Here is a 10,056-nt window from a genome sequence, read left to right on the forward strand (position 1 = left end):
GACAAGAATTCTTCCGAGTGAGAAGAAGGAGGTAGAAAGCCTGTTCATTGACCAATGACGAGACTGAATATCACAGCTGTTACTGCAGGGGAGGGAGTCAGTGCCTCCCACTTGCAACCTTAAGAATGACGGTCATCACTGCCGATTGGCCACGAGGGCCTAGGTTAAGAAATCCCCAAACATTCATCAAACTTTTCTGCAGCAATACCTAACATGGAAACCGTTCTGTTACTTCCGGTTTTAAGCATTTCTGTCCTAAGCTGGGGGCTTCCCAGGTGGCGCAATGGTAAACGACCTGCCTGCCAATGCAGGAGACATGGGTTCAATCCCTGGGTGGGGAAGATCCCCTGGAGGAGGAAACAGCCACTGCAGTATTCTTGCCTGGAGAATCCCATGGACGGAGGAGCCTGGTGGGGTTACAGCCCGTGGGGTCCTAAAGAACTGAACGCGACTGAGCATGCACACACGCACGCATCCTAAGCTGATTTCATCCCTATGGGTCTCCAAGCACAAAGCTTTGCCTTCAACATTTTAGGACAGGTGCCACCCCCAGGCCAACAGCCAAAGGTCAAGGTCAACTCTCTAAGTCTGAGGCTTTGGATCCAAGAGTACACTTGGGAGTCTTGATTTGGAATAACGGCTGCTCCAGCTCTATGCAACTGCCTAACTGCTATGCATGTGTGTATTTTAGTCAGATGAAGTGGGCTGGACTTGACTGGCTTCAGCTAAGACCGAAAAAAAAAAAAAAAAATTAAAGACTGTGAAAGACTGTGGTAAAGACAGGAGGGAGCCAGTTAGTCTGAGTCCTTGGGAAACATTCAGTATGAATGAGGAGCGTATTATTTTTGATCTGTGCCATGACACTTTCCAAAGTGAAGGGGATATTACTAATAATTAAGTTGGAATCCCAGGCAGAAGCTTGGACTGTCTCAATTTACTGTCTAATCATGAGTAACTTGCTCTCATCCTTGGCTGGCCGTGGGCGACACTGCTTCCATTAGTCTCTTTCCTCTTGCTTCTGTTCCCCTCTGCCTGGTACTCCGAAAGTCATCATTCTAGAGTTTTATGAGAACCTTTCCCCATGTCTGATGTTGTAATTGGCTCTAAGAACTCAGAAGATGGTGGCTTTGGGCTACACAGTAACACAGAGTTGGGCTCAGAGCTTGTCTTCTCTCTGCCGAAGAGAGGGCGGGATCTCTTTGCAGCCAAGACTGGCCGGGGTCCCGCAGCCTTTGCCCCTCTGAGTCCTGCTTATTTCAGGAATGCTTCTTCCTGTGCTTTGGTGCTCAGTGAGATGCCTGGTGGACATCTGCTGGTGACGCTAAGTCGCGTCAGTTGTGTCCAACTCTGTGCGACCCCACAGATGGCAGCCCACCAGGCTCCTGTGTCCCTGGGATTCTCCAGGCAAGAACACTGGAGTAGGTTGCAATTGCCTTCTCCAATGCATGCATGCATGCTAAGTCGCTTCAGTCACGTCCGACTCTGTGTGACCCCATAGACGGCAGCCCACCAGGCTCCTCTGTCCCTCGGATTCTCCAGGCAAGAATACTGGAGTGGGTTGCCATTTCCTTCTCCAGGTGGACATCTGATGAATCAGCCAACACGAGTATACCACTGCCCTTTGGGGGACGATTCACATTTCCATAAAAGGCTTCTGTAGAGAGTCTCTCTGGGCAAAACAGTAGATCTTGGATGTTAACATTGCACCTACTGGTAGCAGATTTAGCAAGGAAAATTTTAATTTTAAAAAAATTAGAAGACTTTTTTTTATGTATACCATTTTAAAGTCTTTAATTTGTTACAATATTGCTTCTGTTTTATGTTTTGGTTTTTTGACTGTGAGGCATGTGGGATCTTAGCCCCACCAGCCAGGAATCAAACTCTTACCTCCTGCATTGGAAGGTGAACTCTAACCACTGGGCAACCAGGGAAGTCTGCTTGCAAGGAAAACTTCTGATACAGGAAAATGTGGGGAGGAGGGCACACACTTGGGTAATTTCTATTATTCCTACGCAGAAGGGGAGAGTGAGAAAGAGAACATAAGTGTGTATCTGTGCTGGAGGGAAGGGCAAAAGCGACGGGCACAGGAATGAAGAGAAATGAAGGGAAGAGAGGAGAAGAAAATAAGAGAAGTGGGGAGGGGAAGAATGGGATGGTGGGGTGGGAAAGGCAGGATGTTGGCAAGGTGTTGACATTCCCCTGTAGTCCTGTGGCGTATACAGTTCATAATGAGGTTGATGTGCTCTGGAGACAAAGGATGCATTTGAAAGAAAGCATCTACTAGCATATCAGGAATGGAGCCAGTATCCTACCTCTGTTTGTTGTCAGCTCTGGAAGCTACAGCAGTAGTTATGTAGGGCGTGAGAGTTGGACCATAGAGAAGGCCGAGCACCAAAGAATTAATGTTTTTGAATCGTGGTGCTGGAGAAGACTCTTGAGAGGCCCTTGGACTGCAGGGATATCAAACCAATCAATCTTCAAGGAAATCAACCCTGAATATTCACTGGAAGGACTGATGCTGAAGCTGAAGCTCCAATACTTTGGCCACCTTATGGGAAGAGCCGACTCACTGGAAAAGATGCTGACGCTGGGAAAGATTGGGAGCAAAAAGAGGAGAGGATGAGATGGTTGGATAGCGAGACCGACGCAAAGGATCTGAGCTTGAGCGCACTCTGGGAGATAGTGGAGGACAGAGGAGCCTGAGGGCAGGAGTCCATAGGGTCACACAGAGTCAGACACGATTTAGCAACAGAACAACAACAACTGGAAGCCACCTGGGAACCTGTGGAGCTAATTTCCTCATCAAGAGGGGCCCGAGGTACGTAGTTAATGACTGCCGTGTCCCCACATGCAGTCTCCTGGCCCTGCTCTGAGCTCTTCCCACTCTGCTTCACTATCTCTTTATTCAGAACTAGAACATAAGAGAGGAACAAACTAAGCAGACACTTCCATCACGAGCAGGAGTTATCATCATGCACACCAATTCCCAGCATCAGAAAATAAAGGCAAAGCGATCAGGCATGGAACCAGAACCCAAGAGAACCGAAACTAACATGGTCATCCTTGCATTCATCCACCCATCTTCCAGGCTCACAAAGAAACAAGCTTGTCTCTGACTTTCACATTTCAGATGCCTAAGGCTCTGGTAGGATGTGGTTTTTGTTTTGGGGGTGGGTTTGGCTATACCTCATGGCATGTGGGATCTAGTTCCCTGACCAGGGATTGAACCTGGGTCCCCAGGAGCACAGAATCTTAACCACTGAACTGCCAGGGAAGTCCATGATATGATGTTTGTGGATATGACACTCGTGTTCAAAGAACCTTTTCCACCATAAATGGGCTAACTGTAAAACCAGGAATTTTGTGGCATTTTACTTCGAATAACTGTGTTTCTTATTTGATAAACCAGATGTTCTTGGCAAGTTCACTTCTTAATGCTTGTCTCTTATTCCATATCTGAATAAAGGAAGGTATATTCCTGGTGACTTTTCTCTAAAATGGTACCAAAGATAGAAGATAAGAAGGTCAAAAATCCTCAGCCATCATAAGCTCGTCCATCACTTGTTTCCTTGCAGTTACTTTGTCATTCAGCCCTACTGATCTTTTTTTTAAATCTTTTCCCAGATTCAAACTGACTTCCCTGTTTGAAAGTAAGTTTCTCTCTGTTCCATGTCTTATGACAATCCCCCCACTTCTTAGTGACTAATAACCTTCCTTCTTGTCTCCCTTGTGATGACTCCAGTCTTTACTGCCATTTGCTGCCAACATAACATTCCTATGACATTATTCTCATTCTGTCATCACCTCCACTCTCAAAAGTTATTGCCCGTAGGAAGCAGTCCAGGCTAATCACTGTGGTGTAGCAGACTTCCACAATCCGTCTTACCTTGAGTTCTGAGGGGCTGACTACCGTTCTGTGAAGGATAGCTTCACCAATTGTGAAGCCCCTGGCAATTACCTTCAGCCTGCCCCTCTCCTTTTTGTGTCCTTAGACCACCCATGCTCCTGATTTCTTTTTTCCCCCCATCATTCCTCCTCTGCCAGTGCTAGTCAAAGTGTGGTCCAGGGTTTAGTAGCATCTGCATTCCCTGGGAGCTGGTTAGAAATGAAATACATGGACCCTGTTCCTGACACATGGTATCAGAGTCACCAGACCAGGGACCTGTACTTTGACAAGCTTGCTGGGGGTCCAGTGGTTAAGACTCTATGCCTCCACTGCAGTGGGTGTGGGTTTGATCCCTGGCTGGGGAACTGAGATCTCACATGCTCCTGGGCGTGGCAAAAAGCAGAACAAGAAACAAGCTCGTGGGGTAATTCTTAGGCACGCTAATATTGGAAACACATTGTTCTAGATCATAATGTCTCCCAACATTCTTTGACAGTTACTGGATCTCCCAAAGGCAAATTATTCTTGAATTTGTTTATTATTCTGTGAGGCAGAGCTGGGTCTAGAATGCGGCATTCCTAATCGCCCTCACTCCATGTCATCACCTTGACTGCCTCATTGCCCTGTAAATACTGTGTTGGGAGGAGTGGAGCATGCGGCCTCTTTCTCACTTGGACCCTCAGAAATGGCCACAGGCCAGCGTGGCTCCGCCCAGCGGTCACTGACCTGCACTGCCCCACTATCCTCTACTTCACACCAGCTGTTCACCACCCACGGGACTGTGCAGCTGCCGATGGCACCTCACTGCTGTCAGAAACCACCCTGTGTGCCTTTGAGATTCAAGAGCAGAGACACCCAAGCGTGGAACCAGTGGGGACCCCAGGGGATTCAGAAGACCTCCTGAGCCTATGTGCACTGACGTGTCCACACATGGACGTGTCCGCACTACATACTCCTCTACCCTCCGATTTCTGCTCACTTCTAGCTCCACATGCCCTGCTCTGGATCCTCTTTCAATTCCCATCCGGTACCAGGTTCTTGCCCTAAGATTTACATTCATTATTCCTGGTTCAGCTTAGTTTGATTTCTATCCCACGTTCTTAGAGGAGGTCAACTGAAGTTGACTCATTAGGGCTTCCTGCATTAGCCAGTCACTTCTAGGACACTGTCCTGGTCCTAGCCCTTATCCATCACAAGCCCTAGTACATGAACAAGATAATGACTAACCTCGGTGTCATCCCTAAGATGCAAGAAGATGTCTGCCTGCAGAGGGCAACCGTCACCAAGGCAACCATCACCATGTTTCCCGCTACTTCCTCTCATACCCTTATTTTGATGCCACCGGGTCCTCCAGTCCACTGATGTTCCCACTCTTCCGTCCTACCTCTTGTATGTTCACTCCCTTCCTGGTCCAGCCCGGAGTCCACACTGCATCCTTATAGGCCCTCCTTTGCCCGCGTACATCCTCATACCCCGCTCCGCCCTCCCACCACCCTAACTGCCTCCAACTCAAATGTCAACCTCTCCCCCATGTCGAGCGCTGAACATGGCCACAGAAGATCACTCTCCAGGGCTGTCAGCTCTCCCTTTCAATTCACGATTGCCATTCTCAGGTGGAACCTCAGCACCACCAGGGTGTCCCCCTGCAACTCCAGAGTGGATTCTCCCACACCTGCCAACCTCTCACCCACTCCTCCTCAGGCTGGTCTGACATCATGGTTTACTGGGAAATTAAAACCCGTAGGAAAATGTCCCGAATTTGCCGCCTGTTATCTACTTGTCCAGTTGCATCTTGCACGTATTTTCTGCTTTCCCACCTTGCAGGATGGATGACAATGTCTGGCACCCATCTAAGACTCATGTCCCCAGTGGAACACGGGCCCCCTCCTGCAGTTTCCATGTTCTCTTCAATGCCAGTTTTCTCCCTCTTTCCAGAGCTGTTACCATTAGCTTATGAAGGTAGTTCCGTTCAGACAGCGTGTTTATTTATTTATTTTTTCATTTATTTATCTTGGGCTGTGCTGGGTCTTCACTGTTGCAAGAGGACTTTCTCCAGTTGATGCAACAGGGGCCTACTCTCCAGTTGCCATCTGCCGGCTTCTCATTGCTGTGGCTTCTCGTTGCAGAGCACAAGCTTTAGGGCAACAGGCTCAGTAGTTGTGGCACACAGGCTTATTTGCTCTGTAGCATGTGGGATCTTCCTGGACCCCACATGGTTGGAACCCTTGTCCCATGCATTGGCAGGCAGATCCTTTACCACTGGGTCACCAGGGAAGTCCCAAGAGTAGGTTCTTAAGTCCAATTTTGTTCCTAAGTGCAACAAGGTTAGTCTAGGTACCCAACTATCAATCATGCAATCAGCTATATAATACTATATTGTAATAGGTTTACGATATTTTCACACAAATAATACATAAAGAACAAACACAAAAAAACAGTTCTGTAAAGTACACAAAAGCACAACCACTTTGAAAGATGCACACAGGTGACCGTGTATGCCAGACGTGTGAACAAACTTGCATGACTGGACGTGCCAACACACATTCACATCTTTGAAAGTTCCCAACTTGAAGGTTCACAAGTAGGGGACTCACTTGTCTTGCCAAAGCTCGAATCCTTTTAACAATGCTCTCCCTGGACCTGCCTCCTCCTTCGGCTGCCAGCCCAGGTCTCGGCTCCCTTTCAGAGCCCAGGTCCCCTTCCTTAGTGTCCTGGTGTCTCATCCACTCACCGTGACCAAGCACTTGTCTTTACCACCCATGGAAACAGTCTTGCCAAAGTCAGCAACCACCTCCTTTCCACCAGATCTGATGGTCACTTCCCTTTGCTCATTTGACTCAAGATTCAGTAGCAAAGGGCACAATGGCTCGTCTCTTCTGTCTGCAGTGACTGTCTTCACAGTGGTTCTAGGTCACTGTGCTCTCCTGGTTCTCTTCCAACCTCAGCGCGGCTCCTGGGTTCTCTGAGCTTCAGCTTTGCAACCACAGATGCAATCACCCACCCACCCATCCCCAGAAGCCAACAATTTTGCTTTCCTGGAAGCTGCCCGTGGTTCATGGGAATAACACTGCTGTGTTATCAGGTGATGTCACTTACATTTTTCACGGAGGAGTAATTGACAGCTATTAATGCTATGGTATCAGGTTCAGGTGTACAACTAATGATTTGATATTTGTAAACATTGCGAAGTAAGCCGCATGATAATCTAGTTAACACCTGTCACCATACTTGGTTAGACACTTTTTCTTTCTTGTGATAAGGACTTTGAAAATGCACTCTTAAAAACTTTCAAATATAAAATACAGTATTATTAACCATAGTTACCATGCTGTACATCATATCCCCATCATTTATGTATTTTATAATTGGAAGTTGGTATCTTTTGACCCCTTCATCCATTTTGCACCACCCCGCACCACCCCCCCCCGGCCCGCCGCCACCAGCCTGCTCTCAGTTCTGGCAACCACCAGTCAGTCACCACTCATCATATATTCTCATTCTATGAGAATATGTTTTTTCTTTTAGATTCCACATATAAATGAGATCATATGGTATTTGTCTTTTTCTGTCTGACTCATTTCACTTCGTGTAATGCCCTCAAAGTTCATACACACCATTGACAAGGGAAGGACCATGCAGGGATGGGTTGGAGAGGGCTAGGAGGTGTTGAAAACACAGTCTCTAAAGCCAGACCACCCTTGCACTGCCTCTTTCCTTGAGGTTTTAGAGTCTTTCTGCAGATCTTTGCATGGCTCTCAGATCTTGTGTCTCATTCCTTCACTTGATCATGACCTCTGCTCAAAGGTGACTTTCTCAGGCCTTCCTGATCCCCCTAAGGCAGGGGACCCCAACCTCTGGGATCTAAGGCCTGATGATCTGAGATGGAGCTGATGTAATAATAATAGAAATAAAATGCGCAAGAAATGTAATGTGTTTGAATCATCCCCAAACCATCCCCCACCCTCATTCATGGAAAAATTTTCTTTCATGAATCTGGTCCCTGATGCCAAAAGGTTAGGGATCGCTGCTAAAGAGAGCAGCACAACGCACACCCCTTCCTCTTCCTGTCTCATCGCCCCGTTTCACTGTCTCTCCCCTCTTACAGGGTGCAGCTGGTCTCCCCCATCCCCTAGAAGGTAAGCTCCCTGAGGGCAGGGACGTTGGTTCGTTCAGAGCTGTACCTCCAGTGACCACAAAGATCCTGGTTCACAGCACTTACGCAGTGAATGAATGAGTGAGTCAGTGAGCGAGTGTTGAGTATGTGTGGTGGGTTGGCTGTGGTGGATTCAGAGGTGGGCATGGCTATGGTCCCACCTGTCTTCACACTGAGGGACACAGCATTCAGAATGACTTCTCTATGTCTTTCTTTTTTTTCTGCCTCCCCAAGGCCTGCCACAGGTAACAGAGCGGGAGCCCCAGCAGTGTTAATTGTATAAATAAATGAATGCATGGATTTCAGAGAGTCCATTGGTCATGACTCACTGTTGCTTTTAGGTCTAGTGACAAGATTTGATAAACCCTGCATCCCCCGGATGTTCCGATCAATAAGAATATCTTCACAGAGAAAACAAGGCGAGAGACTTAACGTCAAGACAGCCACATTCACTGAGGAAATGAGAATGTAATTTTATTTTTTTCTGTGTTTTGCTTGTTTGTGTTTTGTAGTGAATGTTCTATATTTTGTAAGATTTGTTTAGTATTCTGCTTCATAGATTCTTTTTTTGCTTTTTTTTTTTTTACTGTTTTATTGGAGTATAGCCGATTAACAATGTTGAGACAGCTTCAGGTGAACATATGTATACATGTATCCATTCTCCCCCAAACTCTCCTCCCATCCAGGCTGGCACATAACATTAAGCAGAGTTCCATGTGCTATAGTCGGTCCTTGTTGGTTATGCATTTTAAATATAGCAGTGTGTGCGTGTGTATCCCGAACTCCCTAACTATCCCTTCCCCATCCGTACCCCCAACAACCATAAGTTTCTCTCTAAGAAAGAAATTTGGATCACTATTTGGGCTTCCGTGGTGGCTCAGATGATAAAGAACCTGTCTGCCAATGTGGGAGACATAAGAGACACAGGTTTGATCCCTGGGTCAGGAAGATCCCCTGGAGAAGGAAATGGCAACTCACTCTAGTATTCTTGCCTGAAGAATTCCAGAGGACAGAGGAGCTTGGCGAGCTAGAGTCCATGGGGTCGCAGAGTCAGACACGACTGTGTAACCCAACACACTCATTTATATCATTTCTTTTCAGCTTCGACATATAAGGGATATCATACACTATTCTCCTTCTCTGAGACTGTCATTTTAAAGATGATATTTACTGCCCTGAGCTTCCCCCCACCTCGCCCCACACTAGCATGTCCGGCTTTAGATACGTCGGCACATCCTGCCTTAATTTGATTAGCGACAGATGCTATTATCGGAGGAAATCTAAATTGCTTCTTCCTGTGCTAATGAACTACTGTACCAAGTGCGTGGGGATTTGAGAACAAGATATATTTATTAAAGAGCATCTAATTAAAGGGATAGTTACAGAGTTCTTTGGGAGGGGTTGATGGTGGGGGGACATTTCTATTTCTTATAAAGATTGATATTTTATGACAAAATAAAAATGTTTTACATTGGTTTAAAATTTTAAATGTCACAGTTCTGAAATGGAATACAGTTATGTTGAATTAAGTGCAATTGAAGGTGACACCCTTCTCTGGATGAAGGTGGGATCTGCAGGTCTTTAGCCACAGCTCTTGTCCTGTGTCCCCAACAGCGGGCTGTGCTGCTTTTTCTTTTCCTCTAACGCAGTACAATAATGCTCAACATTCTCCAAGCCAGGCTTCAGCAATACGTGAACTTCCAGATGTTCAAGCTGGTTTTAGAAAAGGCAGAGGAACCAGAGATCAAATTGCCAACATCCGCTGGATCATCGAAAAAGCAAGAGAGTTCCAGAAAAACATCTATTTCTGCTTTATTGACTATGCCAAAGCCTTTGACTGTGTGGATCACAATAAACTGTGGAAAATTCTTCAAGAGATGGGAATACCAGACCACCTGACCTGCCTCTTGAGAAAGCTGTATGCAGGTCAGGAAGCAACAGTTAGAACTGGACATGGAACAACAGACTGGTTCCAAATAGGAAAAGGAGTATGTCAAGGCTGTATATTGTCACCCTG

This window comes from Bison bison, unplaced genomic scaffold (assembly GCF_000754665.1).
Source record: "Bison bison bison isolate TAMUID 2011002044 unplaced genomic scaffold, Bison_UMD1.0 scf7180017864340, whole genome shotgun sequence".
Classification (NCBI taxonomy): domain Eukaryota; kingdom Metazoa; phylum Chordata; class Mammalia; order Artiodactyla; family Bovidae; genus Bison; species Bison bison.